Raw genomic sequence first — 23,115 nt, 5'->3', positions numbered from 1 at the left:
GGGTTCCCCGCTCGCTTGTCTATCTCGATGAGGGACAGCAAAGCAGTCCTGGCTTGGAGTGCCCGGAGGGCCCACACTCGACACATCACAGCACTCGGCCATCAGCCCGGCTGCACTTGCCGCAGGCTGCCATCTGGGGGGGGTGTCAATCCGGGGGCTGCAGGAGAACTTCCACTCCAAGGAGCCCACAGAGCCACCCCACTCCTCCCCATCGGGGGCTCGTACCCCATTCTTCCCTCACCTCCTTCCACTTACCCTCCCTAGCCCCCCTTGCTGATGTACAATATAAAGGACACGTGTGTTCAAAAATAGAAACTCTCTTTATTGAACAAAACTCGGGGAGACTGGGAAAAAGAGGTGGGAGAGGGGAAGAGAGAGGGTGGGAGAGGGGAGGAGGAAACCTGGGAGGAGGGAGCTGGAAGGGGGAAGCCAGGAGTAGGAGGAGGAGGGGAAGTATCAAACTATGGTACGTCATATCTTCAGTACTGTGTACAGATGTGATCTCCTCACCCCAGAAAAGATATTTTGGCCTTGGAAAAGGTTCAGAAAAGGGCAACTAAAATGATCAGGAGTTTGGAACAGGTCCCACATGAAGAGAGGCTAAAGAGACTGGGACTTTTCAGCTTAGAAAATACGAGACTGAGGGGGGATATGATAGAGGTCTATAAAAGCATGAGTGGTGTGGAGAGGGTGCATAAAGAAAAGTTCTTCATTAGTTCCCATAATAGAAGGATTAGAGGACACCAAATGAAATGAATGGGTAGCAGGCTTCAAACTAATAACAGAAAGTTCTTCTTCACAAAGCAAATAGTCAACCTGTGGAACTCCTTGCTGCAGGAGGCTGTGAAGGCTAGAACTAGAACAGAGTTTAAAGAGAAGTTAGATAAATTCATGGAGGTTGGGTCCATGGAGTGGTATTAGCCAGGGGGTAGAAATGGTGTCCCTGGCCTCTGTTTGTGGAGGGCTGGAGATGGATGGCACGAGACAAATGGCTTGGTCATTGTATTCGGTCCATCTCCTCCAGGGTACCTAGTGTTGGCCGCTGTCGGCAGACAGGCCACTGGGCTAGAGGGACCTTTGGTCTGACCCAGTTCGGCCATTCTTATGTTTTTATGTTCTAAGCTCAGGGCTCAGGGCTCAGGGTCGGGGTCTCACTCGACCACCTTGATTTTCATGCAAACCTGCTCCTGGGTGGCCAGGCTGGCAGCTATCCTGCCCTAGACGGCCACTTTCCTGTGCCTAGTGCGGAGGTCGTGGACGTTGGAGGCTTTCCTCCAAACCTCGATGAGGTCCACGATCTCCGCACTAGACCAAGCGGGTGCCCGCCTCTTGCGGCCCCAGGCAGGCTCCTGGGAGCCACCAGCCTGGTCCCGGGAAGAGGCGGAGGGCTGGGTGGCAGTGGGTGGCTGGCTCGTGCTGTGCCGTGCCAGGTGCAGGGTCTGCTGGCTGGGTGCTGGCAGGCTTGCACCTGGCACGGGCACCGTAGCCAGACCGTGCCCCTTTAAGGGCTCTGGGGCTGGGAGGGAGGCAGACGAGTTTCCCTGGTGGTGCCCAGAGTGGCCACCAGGGCAAGCTGGGGAGGGCTAGCATCCCACTAGTTCGAATTAAGTGGCTACGCAGCCCTTAATTCAAACTACTTAATTCGAACTAGGCGTTAGTCCTCGTAGAATGAGGTTTACCTAGTTTGAATTAAGCGCTCCGCTAGTTCGAATTAAGTTCGAACTAGCGGTTTGCCTGTGTAGCGCCTATGAAAGTTAATTTCGAACTAACGGCTGTTAGTTCGAATTAACTTTGTAGTGTAGACATACCCCTATAGACAACCACCTAACCTCAAGATGATTCTTACCAACAACCACAGGACATACCACACTAATACCAACCCTGGTACCTTCCCTTGCAACAAACCCCGTTGCCAGCTTTGTCCACATATTCACTCTGCTGATACCATTATTGGACCTAACCAAGTGAGTTATAAGATCAAGAACACATATTCCTGCGCATCCAGAAATATAATTTTTGCTGTCATGTGCCAAAAGTGTCCGTCTGCTATGTACATTGGACAAACGTCTCAGACACTTCACCAAAGGATCAATGCCCACAAAACAGATATTAGACAGGATCACAAAGAAAAAACAGTTTCTTGCCATTTCAACCAGAAAGGACATTGTCTCAACGACTTGATTACCTGCATCCTGCTTCAAAGGCCTTTTAAGACTACACTTGAAAGAGAATCCTCTGAACTGTCATTCATGCTTAAATTTGACACTTTATGCCTAAGTTTGAACAAAGACTTTAATTATCTTACCCATTACAAAGATAGCTTCTCCAATTATCACCTCTAATATCATTAGCTCACAGACATTTACCTCCCCCCCCCCATCCCCCTTCTGTTCTGAAATTTGATTTGTCCTTTTCATATGTGTTCATTTTTTTAATTATATCCTTTGGTATATATGGTTGTGACAATTTTCTTCCACTATTTGATCTGAGGAAGTGGGTCTGACCCACGAAATCTCATCACCGAATAAACCATCTTGTTAGTCTTTAAAGTGCTACATAGTCCTGTTTTTTTTCCTAGACTCTCAACTAATCACAAGATTGAGAGTTGGCAGAATGACAGGGAAATTGTAGACTTGCAAACTAAGTCTATGGAGGCTTGTTTGTTAGAAGCTGTAGTGAACAGCTTGCTACAGTTCTAACAAGCATAATAATACTTACCCTTTATATAGCACTTCATATGTCTAAAGCACTCTACAACCATTAGTTAATTAATCCACACAACACCTCTATGAATTACTTAAACTTTCTCTGCCTTCCCCTCTTAAATGAGATTGATAATATTTTCCTATCTCATAAAGATATTGTGACTAGGATAAAAAGTTTCCATGGACTCTAGAGCTCTACCAACATTAGGGTAGGATCAGGCTTTGTTTTGTTTATGAACATTGGCAAAGGTTCACAATGGGTTCTAGAAATTCACTAGCCCGGACTAACTGCCCACATCTACACGCGGCATTCCTCCTGCAATGAGGTTTACCAGATAATTCGAATTAGGGGCTTTAAATCAGACTCCCATTTCTCTGCCGATTGTAAACGCAGGCAGTTATTCCAGGCTAGTAAATTTCTAAAATGGTGACCGGCCAAGAACATGCAAATCAAGCCCGGGATATTTAAATGCCGGGCTTGATTTGCAACTTCAGTATGCTTCATTTGCCTCCTTACTTCGAAGTAGGGGGCAAGTGTAGACATACCCTAACAGATGTTCCTTCTTTTCTGGGCCCTAGGAACATCTACCCTTAGCTCTTGTCCTTTTCCTGGTGCCTTATACCCTCTCCATCTTCTAAGAGCCAGGTAGCCTTCTCGGTCCCCTTCCCCGAGTCTTCTGGGGATTCTGGCATATCACAGAGCCATGCATGGTACATTCCTTTGCCACCCCACCTATGAAACATCTTTTGAAGAAGTAGATATGAAGCACTAGACCCATACACTCTTACTGCCAATGGCCTGAAAAAAGGCAAATGCCCTATTATCCCCTGATGTTGACTTGCTAGGGAATCATCAGAAGGTCCATATGTACTGTAATTCCACACTAAGAATTATGGGGAATCTCCACTCTTCACAGGGAGCTGTTGTTGTTAGTGAAAGTTGTCAAGTATTTCCTGTGTGCAGTAACCTAACTGGTATTTTTCTACCCCCAATGTGCAAGCACACTGAACAAATCTGAGAACCTAAGTGGAAGGAAGAGAAGCAAAGTGAAGTGGCATTCACAAGGGCAGAGCTAATATGATAGAGATTTGCCAAGCCATCAAGATTCCACAGTGGATAATATTTGCAATGGTATAATAAATGGTATATATAATAAGCACAGCTCTGAAAGACTTGGCACATTCCAGTTACCCAATCAGGAAATTTGGGAGTAAGCACATCAACGTCAACCAATCTACCTACCATATGGATGTAAACGTTCACAGCAGTTGTGCAACGGACCTCACCTGTGAAATCAGCTGTTAGCATAAGTCAAAAGATTCCCCAACAATGTTCTGCTAATGACAAGAGCCCACTTTATGGGACTGCCACTGCAGCATCCTCACACTAGTTCTGGGTAAGGGTCATCTGAACTCAAAACTCAAGGCTGCATACCCAGATGGATCAAAATAAACAAAAATGTGTTCATTATTCCTTGCTAAGTAAAACCCCAGAATTTCACATCCAGACCAAATGAGACTTCAGGTTTGGCTTACAGGATGGGCAAAAGTCTTATTCTTCCTGATTCAATACAGACATCTCTTGCTTTCTTGTCAACTTGCTTATTTCAACAGAATCTTCTTTTAACCTTTTGTCACAGAGGGGTGGTGATGTTAGTCTGTAGCTTTAAAAACAATGAATAGTTCTATGGCACCTTAGAGACCAACAAAAATATATAGAGAATCATGAGCTTTTCATGTTTTATCCATGAAAGCTCATAATTCTCTCTATTTATTTTTGTTGGTCTCTAAGGTGCCACAGGATTACTCATTGTATTTAATTTTCAGTCAAATACACACACAGCACAATGGGATATACTTCTTTATATAGGACTATTAAGTGGCCAGAGAGGAGGGTTGGTGAGTGTAGTGAGCATAGGGCACAGCCTGCTAGTTTAAAAAAATCCAGTTTTGTCAGTGATAGAGAATCCACCACATCCCTTGGTAAACTGGTTAATTATTAAAATTGTGCACCTTATTTCCCATCGGAATTTGTCAAGTTTCATCTTTCAGACATTGGATCATGTTGTATCTTTCTCTACTAGCTTGAAGAGCCCATTACTATGTATTTGTTCCCCTTGTAGGTATTTATAGAGTATAATGAATATGATAGAACAGGAAAGAGTCATTAATTAAAAGATACACAGCATGGCTTTCACGGCTCTTCATTATCCCCAGAAAAATCAATACACAACCAACCGTTGTCATCTTGCCAGAGCAATACATTCTGCCCCCTGACTACCCAATATCCCCACCCTTCTACACACAAGTTCCTCTTCAATTGACAGGAGAAGGGAGGTGGGGAAAATCACCGGGCCACATAGAGAGCTTTGGGGAATACTATTCCCCTACACCAGACAACTCTTATCTCTGGGTCCTAGAAGGAAATACAAGAAGAAAAGGAGACCCTAGGGAACCTACAAAACAAACCACAAAACACAACAGTAAACAAAAATTAAACAACATTTACTGGATAATAAATTAAAATAATTAAAGCAAGGTAACTCCACGAGGACTGAAATCAAAGTTTACTGTGCACCACAATAAACTTTATGGGTCTTCAGTCTGGCAGAAGCTCAAGGGAGGCCTAGTATCCATGGTCCCTTATGATCTATGCATGGCTCTTGTCCAGAATAGGTTTCAAAGCATTCTTTGGAGCAAATCTGAATATCTGTCTGCCCTAGATGTTAGGAGCTATGGGATGGCTAGGGATTTTTTTTCTGAATTCCTGAATTAAAAGCCCACCGTTCAGTTACATGCAAGTTGCTAATGTGCAACTCTCTTGTATACAAGATAGAAGTGTACCTCATGACACATGAATACAGAAATGAAGTAAATTTTCTCTCGTCTGTTCTTTAGATAACTCTGAAAGCAGAGTAAGTGATGCCCTGGCTTTAAACTGATACTGTTGGCCCATCCTCCATCCCCCATCCCCCTCCATGCTTGACACAAGCACTGGGAAACAAACTAAGGTAGTGAGCCTGCACGATTCTCTGTCCCCTTTGCTTACATAAGTCCAGAAAGAACACAGTGGGGCTTTTGCTAGACCATGGTTTGGGGCAGACCAATGTGCCAGATTGAAGCCTGTAAACTTAATGGAATTCAACAGTGGAACAGTGAAACAACAGCACAGTCTCTTCTCCCACCTCCAGAGATGCCCCCAAACCTTTACCTGCTATCTCTATTCCCATTAGTGGCAGACACAGAGCTGAGATGTGCTAACCTGGTGAGGTATCTGCTTCTCTGCTGGCTACTCAGTCCGGGCCTCTGGCCTCTGGGCCTGATGGTATTTTGCTCCTCAGCTATTGGCCTATTCTTGTCCCTCTGGACAAACATGAGTCTGAGTCCAAAGTGCTCACCACCAGCCCTGTACTTCTGTGTTCATCAGAGTCATTTCCCGCAGGCTCATGCAGCCCTCCCCACTCAGAATAGTACAGTCCTCCTTCTTTTCCCCGACACCCACTGCCACAGACAGATTCATGTACTACCCTTCTAAAGTGAGAATGCCCTCCAGCTTCCTGGAATTGTCATATCCTTTGGTTTCTTGCTGCTCTTGGCAATTGATCCTCCAGGATTTGGCTACTGCACTTAGGCTCCACCTTTTTGAAAGGATGCACTGTGCATTCTGCTGAAGTGACTTCGGATAGTCCTCATATCTCCTGAATGGTCAAGACACCTGTTATGGTCTGCCCTAGGTTTCCTGAGCCTGCAGTCTGCCATGGATAAATCTCAGCATTGCTCCCCTGTTGTGCCTTGCTTTGAGACCACCTCAAGTGATGGCTCACCTCTTATCCCCATCTTCATTGTGACAGGATACCTACTCTGAGATTTCTGACCTTAGAGGTTACATGTTAGAACTGCAGCTGGCTGCAATATGGGACCTCAGAGTATTTTGGCTCAGGATGGATGGTTATTCAAGGCTTCTGTGTAGTATCAGTGTCCCTGCATTGTGAATTCACTTACTGGGCCACAAAAGATTGCCTGGCTCAGCAGACAGTTAGCATTCTGGACTATTTTCTCATGATTATGCAGGGATTGTTAAACTTTCTGCATGATTTTTTACACTGCCAACTTCCTTCTTGTCTGATCCCAAATCCACACCAACGCCTCCATCCCTGCTCAGTGACACTGCTCAGTGACACTGAGATCATAGTATTTCTTCTGTCTTTCTTACCCTGATGCCTCTTACGAACTTGGCTCACACAACCAAGATATTCTCCTATCTACATGACACACTCAGATGGCTTGATTAACACTTCTAATACATCTATCCCAGATATGAGCTCAAGAGGTGGGCAGATCTCCCACCTATATAACTTTATATATATCCGGTAGAAGACTGGATACCACTTTGATAGGTTATAGGGCAGTGATTTAATCACTCTGTTAACCCATGAGATTGGGAGGTGTGGTATTGTGTGGGTTTTGTAGATCTCAGGTAACTGCTACTTCTGGACTTTCAGTGTAGTACATTGCTCCTTGGCGAACACCGTCTTCCTTTCTTCTGCTGAGGTCAATCACCCACAAACTCTTAGAGTCCACCTTCTAAGATTCTCCCAAATGTCCTGAAATCCTTCAGTTTATTGCAGTACTGGGCATTGATCCTCCAGATGTTTGCTGTTTACACTTAGATGCCATCTGCTGGCTTGTTACACTACCAAGGACTTTAGCTGACATTGTTCAAATAAAGTAAAATATAGGTAATATTGGCTGAAAAAAAAATTCTTAAAAACTGTTTTAGACAACAGAATTCATAAAAAGGGTCTCCTTACTGTTAAAAATTTACTTCACTTAAAACCCCAAAATTAACAATTTTTTCACTGAAAGCCAATTAAAAAAAAAGCATAAAACTGAAAACTTTCTTTAAACAAAAAAGTCAAATTTTTCCAAGGAAAACAAAGACTTTTTTGGGGGGGGGAACACCAGCTATATATAAAATTATCTGTGTGGGAAGACTACATGCAAATCCTTTCAAGTGGCCATAAAAAAAAACACAAAAAATCCACAACACCTTGAAGTAGAATTTGAAAAACCTTCTAGAACTACCCACAGAGTTTAATGTCACCTCAGAGCAGGACTGGATTTTTATTAATCTGCATGCAGGATTCAAATCTTTAAGCTACAGAACAATAACTGGAAGGTCTCTAGATAATGTAGTAAGAGTTTTTATTTTTTCATTTTTACAATCATGAAGCATGTTGTTAGTTTTAAAGTAGAAAGCCCCCAGAAGAGTTTGTGAAGACATTTTCATACACCAAACATAAAATACTTTGTTCCTATGTACACAGTTTCTTTTATTCTCTCTGATGGGTAATTCGGCATTATTACCTTCTCCCAGCTGTATTTGATTTGCATGTCCAGACACAGTTGCAGGCTGTCTAAATTGCCTATTAATTCAAGGGAAGTAGGGATGCAGGAAGAGCCCATTTCAATAATAATAAAAAACACCATCAGGACATGGAACAAGATATTAAAAGAGTCAGGACATCTGGTCACCGTATCACTTGTGTCAAGTCAATCTTAGTTCAAGTGCATAATTTTTTTACAAAATTATGGAAAAGCATATAAAAGAAAAGTGTGCAACAGATTGTGGCTGAGTTTGGTGTTGAACTTGATGTTAGATATTTTTGTGCCGTTTTAGATTTTAAAGTACATTTTATGACATGTAACATTCAAGATTTATTGCACTAGTTTTGTTACAGAAATAATGCACAAAGACATTTTACATGCATAACTTCGCCAATGCATGTAAAATGGAACTAACAACAAATGATTACAAAACCCCAAGGATCTATCATTATTTGTTGTATTGGAGAGAGTGGTCCTTTTGTAGAATGATATTGTATCAGAGTTCTTATTTGCCATTGACAGGTATTTGCTTACTTATTTGCAGATCAGTAAAGACACGTAGCAAATCCAATTTGTATGTAATTCCATGGAGTGTGATCATTGAATTCATCATTGGTGAATTTAGCCTATTATTTCAGTGAGAGTTCTGTCCTCTACAGGCACGTCTATATTTACGGGAAGATTGACACTCCAGGGGTCAATCTTCTGGCATTAGAGTTAGTGGGTCTAGTATAAATTGAAAACTGAGGGCAGCTCCCACGCCTCCTTTTGCGAGGAGTAAGGCAAGCAGACGGGAACATTTGCTCCCGTCAGCCTTCTGCAGTGTGGTTCTTGCCAAGGCTCAACTTAAGGTACGTAGCTGGAGTTGCATATCTTAAGCAACCTTCCTGGTTTAGTGTAGACCAAGTCTAAGAGACTTAGTGCTCACTCATAACAGTTTCAGTTGTTATACTTGAACTGACACTTGCTGGATTTTAATATCAAGCAATTGGGGAACAGCATCCCAGTGGAGGCTTTTGATTTTGGATACCGAGTCCTATACATCATGGCTGTGTCTAGACTGCATCCCTTTTCTGTAAAAGGGATGCAAATTAGACACATCGCAATTGCAATGAAGCAGGGATTTAAATCCCCCCCCGCTTCATTTGCATAAACATGGCTGCCACTTTTTTCCGGCTCGGAGCTTTGCCGGAAAAAAGCACCAGTCTAGACGGGGATCTTTCGGAAAATAAAGCCTTTTCCAAAAGATCCCTTATTTTAAGAGGAATAAGGATTCTTTCAGAAAAGGCTTTATTTTCCGAAAGATCCCCGTCTAGACTGGTGCTTTTTTCCGGCAAAGCTCCGAGCCGGAAAAAAGTGGCAACCATGTTTATGCAAATGAAGCGGGGGGGGGGGGATTTAAATCCCCGCTTCATTGCAATTGCGATATGTCTAATTTGCATCCCTTTCACAGAAAAGGGATGCAGTCTAGACACAGCCCACAAGTCCTTTGTCTTTCCAACTACTTTGCAAGGCCCATAGGCTCTCTCCAAGAAACTGGAAGAGTCTAGTTTTTTGCTTTGTCTGGATGAGTGAGTATTATATAATGTTATTGCAATACTGATATCCCAGCACACATTGCCGGCAGCAGGGGTCAAACACAGGATCTCTGAGTTATTAGACATGAACCTCAAATATCTGAGCTACAGCATCTGCCTCACTTAGCTGCTGCCATTGCAGGCTCATCAGTCTTTCAGTAGCCTAAGCACCACAAGAGGAGGGCAGAACTCCACACTGAGTGGGCACGGCTTACATTATTGTTTGTTTGTTTTTCCTGACTGCATGTTAACTGGGCTGATTTTTGTAGATATTTAAATTTTTGAACTGTGTACAGAGCACTACATGCTATGCTAGGTAAATTATAAGTAAGGAAGGAGAAACATTGTCAGGTTATTTATACAGCATTTAAGATGCTGAGATGAGAGCAGCTATACAATTATAAAGGCTTGATAACATTGCCAAATTCTTCTTATTCAGTATCAGAACCATCTGCTATTATATTAATTGCTATATTAATAGCTTTATATTTCCACAGAAATCTTTTAATGTTTTTCTCCTCTAGATGATAATGTACTGCTGCTAGGACTGATTTGGAGGATTGTGTTGCATTCAGTGTAGTGCTAGTGCTTGGAAATGGGAGTACTAGGCGGAAATTGCCATAGGTCTCCAAAGACAGTCAGAACTGTCAAATGAAATAGTTGTCCTCACAACATCAGTATTCAATCTGAACTTTTGCTTTCCTCTCATATTCACTCCTTCACTGAATTTTATTACTTCTTCCCATTTAATAAATGGAAAACCTCTTACTATATGCACTGCCAAAAATCATTTCCATCTCTCATAACACATAAATGTTTTCCTTCAGGCTGTGTCTACACTGGCATGAATTTCCGGAACTGCTTAAAACAGAATACTATTTTCGCAATCTATTTTGCCATTTTCGCGATCGGGGCTTTTTTTCCGGAAAAGACTACTGGGCTGTCTACACTGGCCCTTTTCCGGAACAGTGTTCCGGAATAAGGACTTATACCCGAGGGGGAGCAGAATAGTTTTTCCGGAATAGCGGCTGATTTTGTACAGTAGAGCGTCGTTGCTTTTCCGGAAATTCAAGGGCCAGTGTAGACAGCTCGCAGCTTATTCCGGAAAAGCGGCTGATTTTCCGGAATAAGTGGCCCAGTGTAGACACAGCCTCAGTGTCTTCATTGGCTAAAAATCTAATCTTATGTTTTCTCTTTCCCTACCCAGGTGTCTCATTTTTTTTGCTCCTTTTATCTCTGTCTCCCATTCTCAACTTTGTGCCTTCTGTCATGTAGCCTCCTATGCTTCAAACTGCCTCTACATCAATAGTTCTCAAACTTTTCAGCATCACTCCCCCTTTTTGATTTTTAAGAAACCTCCACCCCACCCCACCCCCAAAAAATAGCAGCAAAACTTGTTGAACAAAAAAAAAAAAAAAAAGGAACTGACCAGAACAGCAAAATTTGATGAGGGGACTGGGTCGCCTCGCACCCCCCCTGGAATTTCTTCACGCCCCCCAGTTTGAGAACCAATGCTCTACATTTTTCTCTGCCTTGAATGCTTCATATCTTCTTCTTGCAACTATTGTTTCATTGTTTTTGTCTTCTCTGGCTGACATTTAAAACTCTGATGGACAGGAGACATGTCTTCCAATGTACCTTGTAAATGCAGTGCCATATAAGCAATTATAATCAACAATAAAACTAAGTATTTGGAAAGTGTTAGGAGGGTGTATTCTAGATTCCAATCTATGGAATAGAGGGAAGAATGTGTACTACTGATTTCCCCCTCCCTCTTTTGGGGGGGGGAGGTGCTTTCTCCTTGAACAATAAGATACAAGCCCTAGAGATGGGTATCTGATCAAGCTTCTCATCACTTTAATCTGACAGGAAGAAGATTTTTTTCCTTTTTAATGATCAAAAACAGAAGTCAGATAAAACAGTGGACAGTTTGATCTTTCGGATTGTAAAATGAAGATGAACAGAAAGGGATCACAAATGCCCCTATGTACAAATGCACTTAATAGAGAGAAAGGAACAAAGGCAAAAAGAAGACAAAAAGACAGAAAGACCCTCTTAGGTGTCTACGTACAGTGGGGCCAGGAACCACAAGTAATAAAAAAAGAAATGAATACAAGGTAATGCAATATGATGAAAACTGCAACATAACAGAAATGTAGGAGGACAATTTACGCTACTGCAACTTCAATAATGAAAGAAATGCTGTGGTTACAAGGGGCAGGAGAAGGAAGGTGAGAGTGGGAGGAGGAGTGTGTATTAACAACAAACAAACAAATAGAAAAGTGCAAACAGGAAAAAATGATACTGGCTCAGACAAAGCAATAAAAGCTCAAAAGGGGATCTTCAATCTCTGTTACTGACCAACCTAGAGGAGTACAATAAAGCTCTTATTAAACAGATAAGGAAGGTAGTACAAATACGAAATTTGCCCTTCATAAGGGTTATTTTAACACCTAAATATCCAGTGAGAGAAGTGCACAGTAAACAATAAATTTGTGCGGTACCTTATCATCATTCTGAATAAGAGTGTCTTTCAAAAGGAGAAACAATCTGTCATCTTTGGATCAAGCCTCAAATCCACTAAGACTGAGCCATGGGTTTGCTGAATTAGTGCATCTCAGCCCAAATTCACTAACATGGCTTCTGTCTAAATTGCCTGTCTCCCTCTGTCCTAGAACAGTCCTTGGAATGTAGATATACATAAAACGGGTTTTAAAACTCTGGTCATCTGAAGAAGTGGGCTGTGCCCATGAAAGCTCATGATACCATCCACGTGTTTTGTTAGTCTCTAGTCTAAAGTGCTACCAGACCATTTATTGGTTTTTAAGTTTATAAAATGGGTTTGTTAATATTTGCATCCTTGGATAGCCGCATGTTCTCTCTTGATTGCAGACTCTTACCTTGATGCTGTCCCCATTTTCCCTGCTGTGCACACACAAAACCTCCTGGTTTGATGGTGCCTTTATCCTGGGCTAGCTGCCTCAGGTTTGGATAACGGTTAGAGCCCAGGTTCCACTTTAACTCCAGGCTGGAAACCTGTCCACTTTGCAGCGAGGATTCAGGCTAATGAATTTGGGTACTGATAGTCTTCCAATGCCTTGTCATAATTCCTCCAGAGCTGTATTTTCTTGTCTTCCATATGCTCTCCTTTTCTGCACTAAGAGTCACTTACCAATATATAGACACCATTTTTGTATTTAAACCCCATATTTACTGGCTGCTTTTACAGCAGAGACTCAGGGGAAAAATTAAATCCCTCAATACCACGTACTAGCAGATTAAAGTTCATAAACCCCAGTCAGGCAACTCATCAAGAACATGCCCATTCTAGGAAATGGTCAGTGCTTTCCTACTGAACCTGTTTTTCATCCTAGGTGGCATTCACACTGGAGTGGGAACAGAGGAATCAGAAGACTCTGGGAGCACTGGAATCAGAGAGTGAACAAAGGGCAATGCCCACTTCAAGGCATAGCCAAGAAGACCTTGGGCCAAAAGTCCCAGGGGCTCTTTGAGGAGGAGTAGGGGGGAATGGACCTGTAAGGACAGAGCAAAGAAACCAGCATTCCAGCAAGTCTTGTAAGATGCAGACAAACATGTTAGATATATTGTTAAGGAGACTATTACAACGTAATAGAGATAGCTTTCCCTGCTTATGGTCAGTCTCATAATTGTAATGAAGGTTGTTACCTTCTCCATGGCTTCAGCTAAAGATGGAAGAACTCTCTTTTGCCTGCTCCCTCTTCTGTGTCTCCACAGCCATGTGTGATCCAAGATGGAGTCCTAGCATAGGGAAAATATATATACATTCAACCAGCGATTCTCTGAGGCATGCAAATCAAGAATTATTACTACAAGCTGATCAGTGCCTACAAATGCTGGGACAGAGATAGCACAAATATATATTATAGTGATGTACAAGCACCACTATAGTTCAGGTTGGCTCACAATGTCTTTTTAAAAGTTGACCTTTCCAAATTCTAAATTTGATATGCTCAGTCAGATTTGTTTTAAATTTGGTGTACCCCAGGAAGAGACACTGAACATTTAAAGGGCCCAAATTTGGAGTAATTTGAGACAGAGGCTCTAGAGACATAAGCCCCGAAGAATGTCTATTTTTAAAAAAGAGTCTTTAGGAGCAGGGGTTGGACAAGATCAAAATCTTGATATGGCACAGATCAAAATGATCGCAGTCTGTTTAGTTTTACCCAAGTGCAGGGCAACCACTAAGTCTGATGCCAACCCAAAGTGGGAACAGTATTTAAGAAAATGTGCATTTTTTACATTGTGTATGCACAAATACAGAAGAATAGCTAGAAGGATTCAATTTCTGCTAATTTATATGCTTTTCAGATCAACTCCTTTAATGATCTAAAATCTAAATGGTCACTGTGATTACTTTGAAGTTTGGAGTGCTTTGTTAGGCACAGGTTCACACTAGTGATCAAAATTTGGGGTCATTCGACCAACAGGTTCATGAGTTACAGGCCCCCTCAAAAACAGTTTCCTTCTGCTGCTTTGTTCTATTAAAATGATGACAATTGCAGATTTCTTGAGTAAGAAATCACTATTCAATTAATATAGTTAAGTATAAATTAATCATAAGCCTCCACTTAAGACAAGGTGAGGACTTGAGGCAAGTGCCTAATGTATTCTGGAGGGGGGGCATTTTGCTCAAAGTTATATGCTTGCAAATTATCATTGTGGCATTTTTCCAGATTAATGCTGGGCCCCGTTCCCTTTATTATTAAAAGTTTCCCTTGCTATACACTGACTCAGTGCTTGCATTTTAGAGGGACCAAGAGGTAACATTTAATTTTCTCAGATTACTGGGTGGGGACTCAAGCCATTTCTGTGCTGCATTGTTAAGAAGAACCCCTCTATATTGAACCCAGCCCTTGGTGTTACCAACTCTGCCTGGCAGAAGGATTACACTATGTAAAATATTTATTGGAAAAATTAGTATGTAATTTATACTGGAATAAATTCAGAGTAGTTTAACTGACAATGAAAATTCATTCCTTTTTCATACAAGTGTAAGTGAAATTAGAGTCTGCCTCAGTACACCTGAAAATGCAAAAGGCATCTAATTAAATTCCTAGGTATTTATTGCAACAAACCAGATTTGGGATCTGAATATTGTGCGTATTCTAATAAAGCTAATGATAAATGTATGGTCTGCATAGAATGAGCATCCACATGAAAAGGAAAACTACAGTCAAATGTAGTTTCTACCAAATGATATTTAAAGGGCTTCACGCAGAAATTTCCTTTAATTATATGGATTGGACACATCAATGTTTTGTTTTTAACCACAGAGAGAAGGATGAAAACAATAGTATGATCCACTTTTTACTTTGATAAAGTACTTACATCTTTTTAATTTCTAGATTATAGACAAGAACATCAGTGAGAAGCTACAGATTAGAGGTTAAGAATGAGTGTGCCCATTCTGATAAACTACTTTTCCTTGCCTCTATTCTAAATCTATTTTAAAAAATAGAACTCAGATCTGTCTGACTTAAAGTTAGAAATTGTTCAGGTAGAAAGAGAAGTGAGTTGTTTGTTTTTCATTTTTGCGCACAATTTAAATGCACAAGTTTCAGTAAGAATGAGAGTGTCAAACATAACAAAAAGTATATTCTCGTGTATTTCTGGCCAGAAGCTGAAGTGCATAAAATCTCACGAGAAATTTTAAACCCGGTTCTGTGGATTATAAATGTTTGAATAGTTCAGATATATCCACATTATTGGATGCTCATATGAACTGAATGCAGATTGATACTTTTGTTTTTCTCCCATTTCAGCTATTGGCCAGAGAAACCAGGTGGTTACAGATATTAGGGTGTTCAGAGGAGGGTTGAGTATTTACCTGTTTAGATCTCAAATAGTTCCAACCTGAAACATCTGTGTGAAGCAACTCAGGAAATTATTGTAGTGCTATCATTCTCAATACATTGAGATTTTTTTGGATTGACTTTAGCATGATGCATCTTAGCAGTCGAAGAATTTTTTCAGGTTTAGGATCTAAAAGGTCTGATTATAATGAATGGGTCTTCCAGCACATATTCTGCTGTTTTTCTTTAGACAAACATCACTCTATTGCAAGAACATCTGCAGTTTTTTTCCCCAGAAAGTGTTTAATTACAATGGGTACATGCTCCTTTCTGCTGCTCGCTTTATATATATATATATATATATATACACACACACACACACACAGGGCTCGACAATTAATGTAATCTACTCACCCATGGAAAGTAGATTACCAGCCAGCACAGCCGCGCAGCGTGGTCTGCGCATGCGCAGTGTGCCGAACTGCACGGCTGGTGAGCAGAGCTCGCTGCGGCTTGGTGAGCCCTGTATATATACACACACACACACACACACACACACACAAGCATTGCTATATATACATACATATGGTACCTTTCGTCCTAAATTATCCCATACGCAATACAATATTTGCAATATGGAGCCATAGAGATGTATATGTCTATCGAGTGAGGTCTCTAAAGATATAGATTAGAACTGTCATAGAAGTCATTGACAGGTATAGTGTAGAATGTTAACAGTGAATTTTTCAGAGCATTCAGTGTTGGTTTAACCCAGCACTGACTGATTGATGTCAATGATAATACACCAGTTGACTTCAATAAGGGCAGAGTTTAAGCAATGCTGAGCAATGCAAACTCCCACTCTAAATCATAGAATCACAGAACTGGAAAGGACCCCGAGAGGTCATCAAGTCCAGTCCCTTGCCCTCAAGGCAGGACCAAGCACTGTCTAGATCATCCCTGATAGATGTCTATCCAGCCTACTCTTAAATATCTCCAGTGATGGAGAGTCCACAACCCCCCTAGGCAATTTATTCCAGTGTTTAAACACCCTGACAGTTAGGAAGTTTTTCCTAAAGTCCAACCTAAACCTCCCTTGCTGCAATGTAAGCACATTGCTTCTTGTCCTACCCTCAGAAGCCAAGGAAAACAATTTTTCTCCCCACTCCTTGTAACACCCTTTTTAGATACTTGAAAACTGCTATCCTATTGCCTCTCAGTCTTCTCTTTTCTAAACGAAACAAGCCCCAATTCTTTCAGTCTTCCCTCATAGGTCGTGTTCTAGACTTTTAATCATTTTTGTTGCTCTTCTCTGGACCTTTTCAAATTTCTCCACATCTTTCTTGAAATGTGGTGCCCAGAACTGAACACAACACTCCAACTGAGGCCTAATCAGTACAGAGTAGAGAGGAAGAATAACTTCTTGTGTCTTGCTCGCAGCACTCCTATTAATGCATCCCAGAATCATGTTTGCTTTTTTTGCAACCGTGACACACTGTTGACTCATATTTAGTTTGTGGTCCCTTCCCTGACATCCCCATGTTCAAGGCTTGACAAAGTATTGAATCTACTTACCCGTGACAAGTAGATTTCAGCTGGGTGCCCTGTTCATTTGCAGCGTTCGCATGTGCAATGCAGGTCTTGCACATGCGCAGTGCGGGGCTGGCGAGCGGCTTTCGCCACCGTTCTTCAAGCCCTGCCCATGTCGATATTGGTGAAATGACCCAAGTGATCCATCAGTGCTTGCAATACCATAGAAAAGTAGCTCTTTCCGTTGATGTATTATGTCACAGATAGTCTTGGGCTAAAAGGGGAATATGCCTGCCATATATCACCCCACTGTAGTTATGGAATCCCATTTCCATAAACCCATCCACAATTTTTCACACATTACATAGATTAACACTTCTTTTCAGCAGGAGTTGATTAATGACCCTTGAATTCTGAGATGAACATTATTGCATCTACTCTAGTATGCTTGCCCAAAATTTTGTACAAAGTGGGCCAAGTGAGGTATCTACTGAAAGCTTATGCTTAGCTGATTTGGTTTATACTATTCATAAGCATGTATGATGTTTGTATTTAAAGTTATAAATAGTGGCTCTCTACTGGTATTCCAAGTATTTGCTTCTGGGAGATATCAAAAGGATTCTCCCACCTATTGTGAAAGGGGGAAGGAGGCTACTCAAGTGAATAGCAGTACTTCACTGACAATGGACATTGAGTGGTGCAATCCACATCTAAGGAATTTTGCTGTGAACCTTCAAACCAGCACATAGGCAAATGCTGCTAAGGACTGAATCGTGCATGGACAGGTGACTTGCTCATGTGACAAACTCCATTTTGGGAGGTACTTTCATGCAGCAAGAACAATGGAATTCTCTCCACATGGGCAAGATTATAAAAAGGACCCTAGAGGTTCCTCCACTGGCCTTTGCTCCAGTTCATCACTTCAGAAGCATCTTGGCTATGAACTGAGCCTGAAAGGACTGATCACCCATCTTAACTAAGGATGAATTCCAGAGACTTATAAGATAGCAGACTTTTCCACCTCTGCTACAAGCCTGCACCAGTAATCTTGCAGTTGGTGTTTGTAATTCGATCCTTTAACGATTTTACTCCCAACCTTTTCTTTTTCTCTTTTATTAATAAACGTTTACATTTTAAATTCTAAAAGATTTTCATAGCGTGCTCTTTTGGGTAAGATCTGAGGTACAAATTAACCTAGGAATAGCTTTGTAAATAGCCCTGTTTCTAAGCAATTTACCTTGATTTGACCTCTCAGCAATGCCCCTATAACCTATTATACTATAGACTTGCACACTTGCATCACTGCAACCTTCCACCTTCAAACTGACTGGCAGTTAATTGGTAGTCTGGAGTTCTTAGCTTCCAGACAGTGATTTCCACTTCTTCACAGTGAAAGCAGCTCTCATTTTGACGGGCAGTGGCAAGCTCCACACACAGTGCCAGAAAGGTTCGCACATCCAAAAGTTCTGCAGTTGCTGTTTATCATCCCAGACTTGCATCACCATGTGATCCTGCTACTCAGGGACTTTTTCCTGAGCCAAGTATCAGTAGTCCACCTCACGCAGCTTGTCCGTGAATTTCAATAGCAATCTTGAGTTGTTTCTTTCCACGATACATGGCAGAACAGACAGCATTGTATCATTCTTATATTCACAGCTCATGAGGTACTGCATTATCAGCCATATTGTGTTTATAATCCCCATCACAAAACTGGAGAGTAGTGCAGGATCCACGCTTTCAGACAGAGGTAGCAGGCATTTAGTTCACAGGGGCTGTTTAAAAGTGGCCCAAAATGTAGAAACTTATAGAATAACAGAGCAGAGGGGACTACATAATGGGGTGGTGAGTCCATTACCATGAAGCACTGATATCCCTTCCAAGAGCACCAAGGGGCAGATGGAGGCAAGTTGTACAGTGAGATAACTATTCACGGTACATTGCTCTCTCTTTTGATGCAAAAGCACCAAATATGGTTGCACTCTGACATCACAAGAAGCATTGTGTGGATGTGCAAAAGTGGTTTAATTACAGCAGTTGACGTTCATCAATGTAATTTAAGTTGACGTAACGTACAGTGCAAACATAACTTTATGTCTACACTATAGCTTAAGTTGGCATAATTTGTGTGGCATTGGAGATGTGACTAAGTGACAAATGAAAACATGTATTGTCTTTTGTCTGTCAAGCTATTTCTGTGTCCCTCTACTATTATTAAAGCCGTGCTGTAAACATGGGTGGTACATAATGTAGGAAAGGCTGTGCCTATCCAAATAGCCATGGGTGGTACTGCCCATGCTTCACCTCCGGCCACGCCTCCTCCTACATGCAGTGTGCAGCTACAAGGAGGCCCCAGCCTAGACAGGTTGCTCTCTAGGGAGACTGTTGGGATTGGTGCTACTCAATGCTAGGTGGGGATGGGCGGTGTTGGGGCCAGGACACCATCTGTGTGCGGTGGGGGAAGTGAGGCAGCTTGGACAGGTGCGGGGTGGCTGGCTGGGGGTCAGGCCAGGCTATGTGGCTCAGAGCACTGAGGCATGCTGCCCAGGGGTTGGACCACATGGAGCATCTAGAGGGGTAGGCTGGGGCCATGCTCCCTGGCCCTCCAGTACTCCAGAGCAGGGGGGAACTGGGGCTGCACTGTTCAGTGCTCCAGGGCCGAGGAAGGTGAGGGCACAAGTTTGAGGCAGGTGCTAGTGGCCACACTTGGGGATGGATGCCAGAGAGCATGGAACAAGTGGGAAGGTGGCAGAAGGGGCAGGACTAGGAGACTAGTCTCCCCAACCCATAGATTCACCCTCTGCCCATGAGCTCTACAAGTCAACCCAGATATAAGGTAGTAAGATTGTTTACACTACAATTACCCATATTTCTACATATTGTTATTTTATGTTTTCACCTTCTGGACTGAATTTTTCCATGGTAGCCTTTTGTCTAAAATGGGAGTATTTGGGATTTATTTATATGTTGGTGGCTGAGAGAGTTATGGAGGTTAAATCCTCCCAGGAGTTAAGTTATAAAAGAGTGAAAAATACTAGTTAATAAATCGACATTTGGGACTGGCCTATATAAAACTTATACTGTCTCTTTAAGGACAAGAAGTGGTCAGCATCTAGTTTCATACAAAGAACAGGCAGCAGAAGATTCAACACTTCCTTGTCTGTTAATGCAGCTGCTTTGAGGAATACACATTTTTTGTTGATTCAGATCAGGAAAAAGTCTGAAAGCTGATACTGGTGCCTGCTGCCAGTGGCTTTAACTCTCACTGATGTTAATGGGAGAGTGATTTGCATATCAAAAGGAGAGTGGAACCCTTTATGTTTTATAATAAAAAAAGATTTTTTTTTTACATATTCTAGTTTTTGTTGATAGTAAATTTCTCCTCTCCTTTAAACTTTTTATTGAGGCATTATTTCATCTTTTGCTTCCTCTCTGTATAAAACTGGGCACTGACCACTTGTCTGTTTTCAAAGGAGCAAATAGAAAATGTGTGCCCAATATGCTGCCTGACCCCAGAGAAAGTGGAGGCTGGGTTTTCCTCTCCAAGTGCATTGGCCAGCTCATTTAAATCAATATGAGGGCTGTTGAATCATGGCATTCACCAGTGACAAATACATCAAATTATTACCCTCATTAGCCTCCTATCCCCCAGAGCAAGGAAGAAACAAGGCGGCAACTGTTCAAGGGAGGATGTCTGCCTCCTGGCATGGTGCAGCTAACATTTTTCAGGACTGTGCCTAATATAACATCTTAAATGGGAAGTTTCCCACGGGTTAGATTGTACCTTTGTCTTAGTTAACCAAGCAATTTCAGGTCCTGACTCTGAAAGTTTCTTCAATGCCGTCACTGCATGACAGTGCCTCTTACCTCCCAATCTGCCAAAGCTCAAATGTGAGCCATATTTGGCAACCAAAAAATATGGACTAAAACAATGGATTCAAAAAACAGAATGTTCTAAATGGTGTGGGACTTGACTCCTTTAGTGCAGATAACTCAAAAGCAAAGCACACGCCCTTATGCTTGCTCACACTATGCCAAAGCCCCTAAGCCTCAAATGAACACAGACTAGCTAGAAACCAGTTTGACTTACCTGTGTGTTAGTATTATCGAACTGTAAGTTGTTGTACACATTAATCTCACTTATAATATCTATGTCCCATAGTAGAAGGTAATATTTAAGTGCTTGCTCTGAAACCAGGAACCTTCTGACAGTGAGGAGAAAGGCATTATCAAAGGCAAAATAATAGTTTGATTCAGAAAATGTTCTCCTGGCCAGCAAAAGGCCCAGAAATACCAGACAAAACATTGTGTAACATCAAACAACAAAAGATTTCATGAACTGTTCCCCACATACCCAAGAGGGGCAGGTATGTATGAGGATTGATTCCAGCTGCTTGAACTCTGGGAGAAAGGATAAAAAATTCTGACAGGAATAAACTGCATCTCTGTGCTTCTTCAGTGTTGGAAGGGTACGATTTATAAGCATAACCAAGAGATCCTCAACTACTTACCCTGTGTTCTCTAGAAGACATTCAGAGATTACTCATTATAGAAGCTTCAACCACCTTTTAGAAACTAAAACTGTGACGCATTTCTGTGCATGTGTTTTCCTGCTTCAACTTTGTTTCTTTTTCTTAGTTAACACATCTTTAGTTCATTTAGTATCGACCTGGCTACAAGCATTGTCTTTGGTATGCTCCTAAGGTATAATAGACTATAGACCCCCACCCCCAGACCAGGAGGATAAGGCAGACAAGGCTTTAGACAACTAATAGAAGTTTAGGTCCTGGTTCTCCTGGGGGACTTCAGTCACCCTGACATCTTCTGGGAGAGCAGTACAACAGTGCACAGACAATCCAGGAAGTTGTTGGAGAGTGTTTGGGGCAACTTCCTGGTGTAAGTGCTGGAGGAAACGAATAGAGGTCATGCTCTTCTTGACCTACAAACAGGGAAGAATTAGTAGGGGAAGTAGAAGTAGGGGGCAACTGGGGCAGCAGTGACCATGAGATGATCAAGTCCAGGATCCTGACTAAAGGAAGAAAGGAGAGAAGCAGAATATGGACCCTGGACTTCAAAAATGCAGACTGACTCCCTTAGAAAACTGATGGACAGGATCCCCTAGGGAGCTAATATGAGGAGGAAAGGAGTCCAGGAGAGCTGGTTGTATTTTCAAGAGACCTTATTGAGGGTGCAGGAATAAACCAATCAAATCAGCAGAAAGAAAAGCAAACAGACAGGAAGACAATCAGCTTATCTTACCAGAGAAATCTTTTGTGAGCTTAAATACAAAAAGGAAACTTATAAGAAGTGGAAACTTAGACAGATGACTAGGGAGGCATATGAAAATATTGCTTGACCATGCAGGGATGTAATCAGGAAGGCCAAAGTGTAAATGGAGTTGCAGCTAGCATGGGATGTGAAGGATAACAAGAAAAATTTCTACAGACAAGTTAGCAACAAGAAGAAGGTCAGGGAAAGTGCAGGTCCCTTACTAAATGGGGAAAGCAACTGTGTGACAGATGATGAGCTTTTTCCACAAGTACCCAATGCTTTTTTGTCTCAGTCTTTAACAGGGAAGGTTATCTCCTGGGCTTTGTCTAGACTACGCTCGGCTTCTGAAAGATATGCAAATTAGGCATGAATTTGCATATCTTCTTCTAATCCCTTTTTTGGATTTTTTGGGGAAAAAAAAGCAGTCTAGACAGAGTTTTTCGCTCAAAAAGCCCCCTTTTTTGAAAGAACCCTGTAAACCTAATTTTTTGAGGAATAAGGGTTCTTTCAAGAAAGGTGGGGGTTTGTATGAAAAAAAACCATCTAGACTGCTTTTTTTTTCCTCGAAAAAACCTCTTCTGAAAAAGGGATCGGAAGGAGATATGTGAATTCACACGTAATTTGCATATCTTTTTTTGGAAGCCAAGGGTAATCTAGACATAGCCCTGAAATGCTGCAGTGGGCAAAACAGTATGGAGAGGTGGTGAACATCTCTTAGTAATGAAAACACAGTTTAAGGACTATTTAGAAAAAGATGGACATGCACAAGTCTATGGGGCTGGATCTAATGCATGCAAGATTGCAGAGAGAGTT

The 23,115-nt window shown here is 41.9% G+C and overlaps 1 long non-coding RNA gene across 2 annotated transcripts in view; it reads right to left on the bottom strand.

Moving 5' to 3' along the window:
* The window catches only part of LOC142827227 (uncharacterized), a 96,519-nt gene extending 73,893 nt beyond the window's left edge, over positions 1–22,626 (bottom strand). For both annotated transcript variants that reach the window (XR_012901812.1, XR_012901811.1), the window contains exons 1-2: positions 17,080–22,626; positions 13,358–13,450 (exon numbers count right to left, since the gene is read on the bottom strand). This is a non-coding gene — a long non-coding RNA (uncharacterized LOC142827227). The remainder of the gene's footprint in view (positions 1–13,357; positions 13,451–17,079) is intronic.
* Positions 22,627–23,115: the final 489 nt, after the last annotated feature.

This window comes from Pelodiscus sinensis, chromosome 2 (genome assembly GCF_049634645.1).
Source record: "Pelodiscus sinensis isolate JC-2024 chromosome 2, ASM4963464v1, whole genome shotgun sequence".
NCBI lineage: Eukaryota > Metazoa > Chordata > Testudines > Trionychidae > Pelodiscus > Pelodiscus sinensis.
This window is presented reverse-complemented; position numbering and strand designations above follow the sequence as displayed.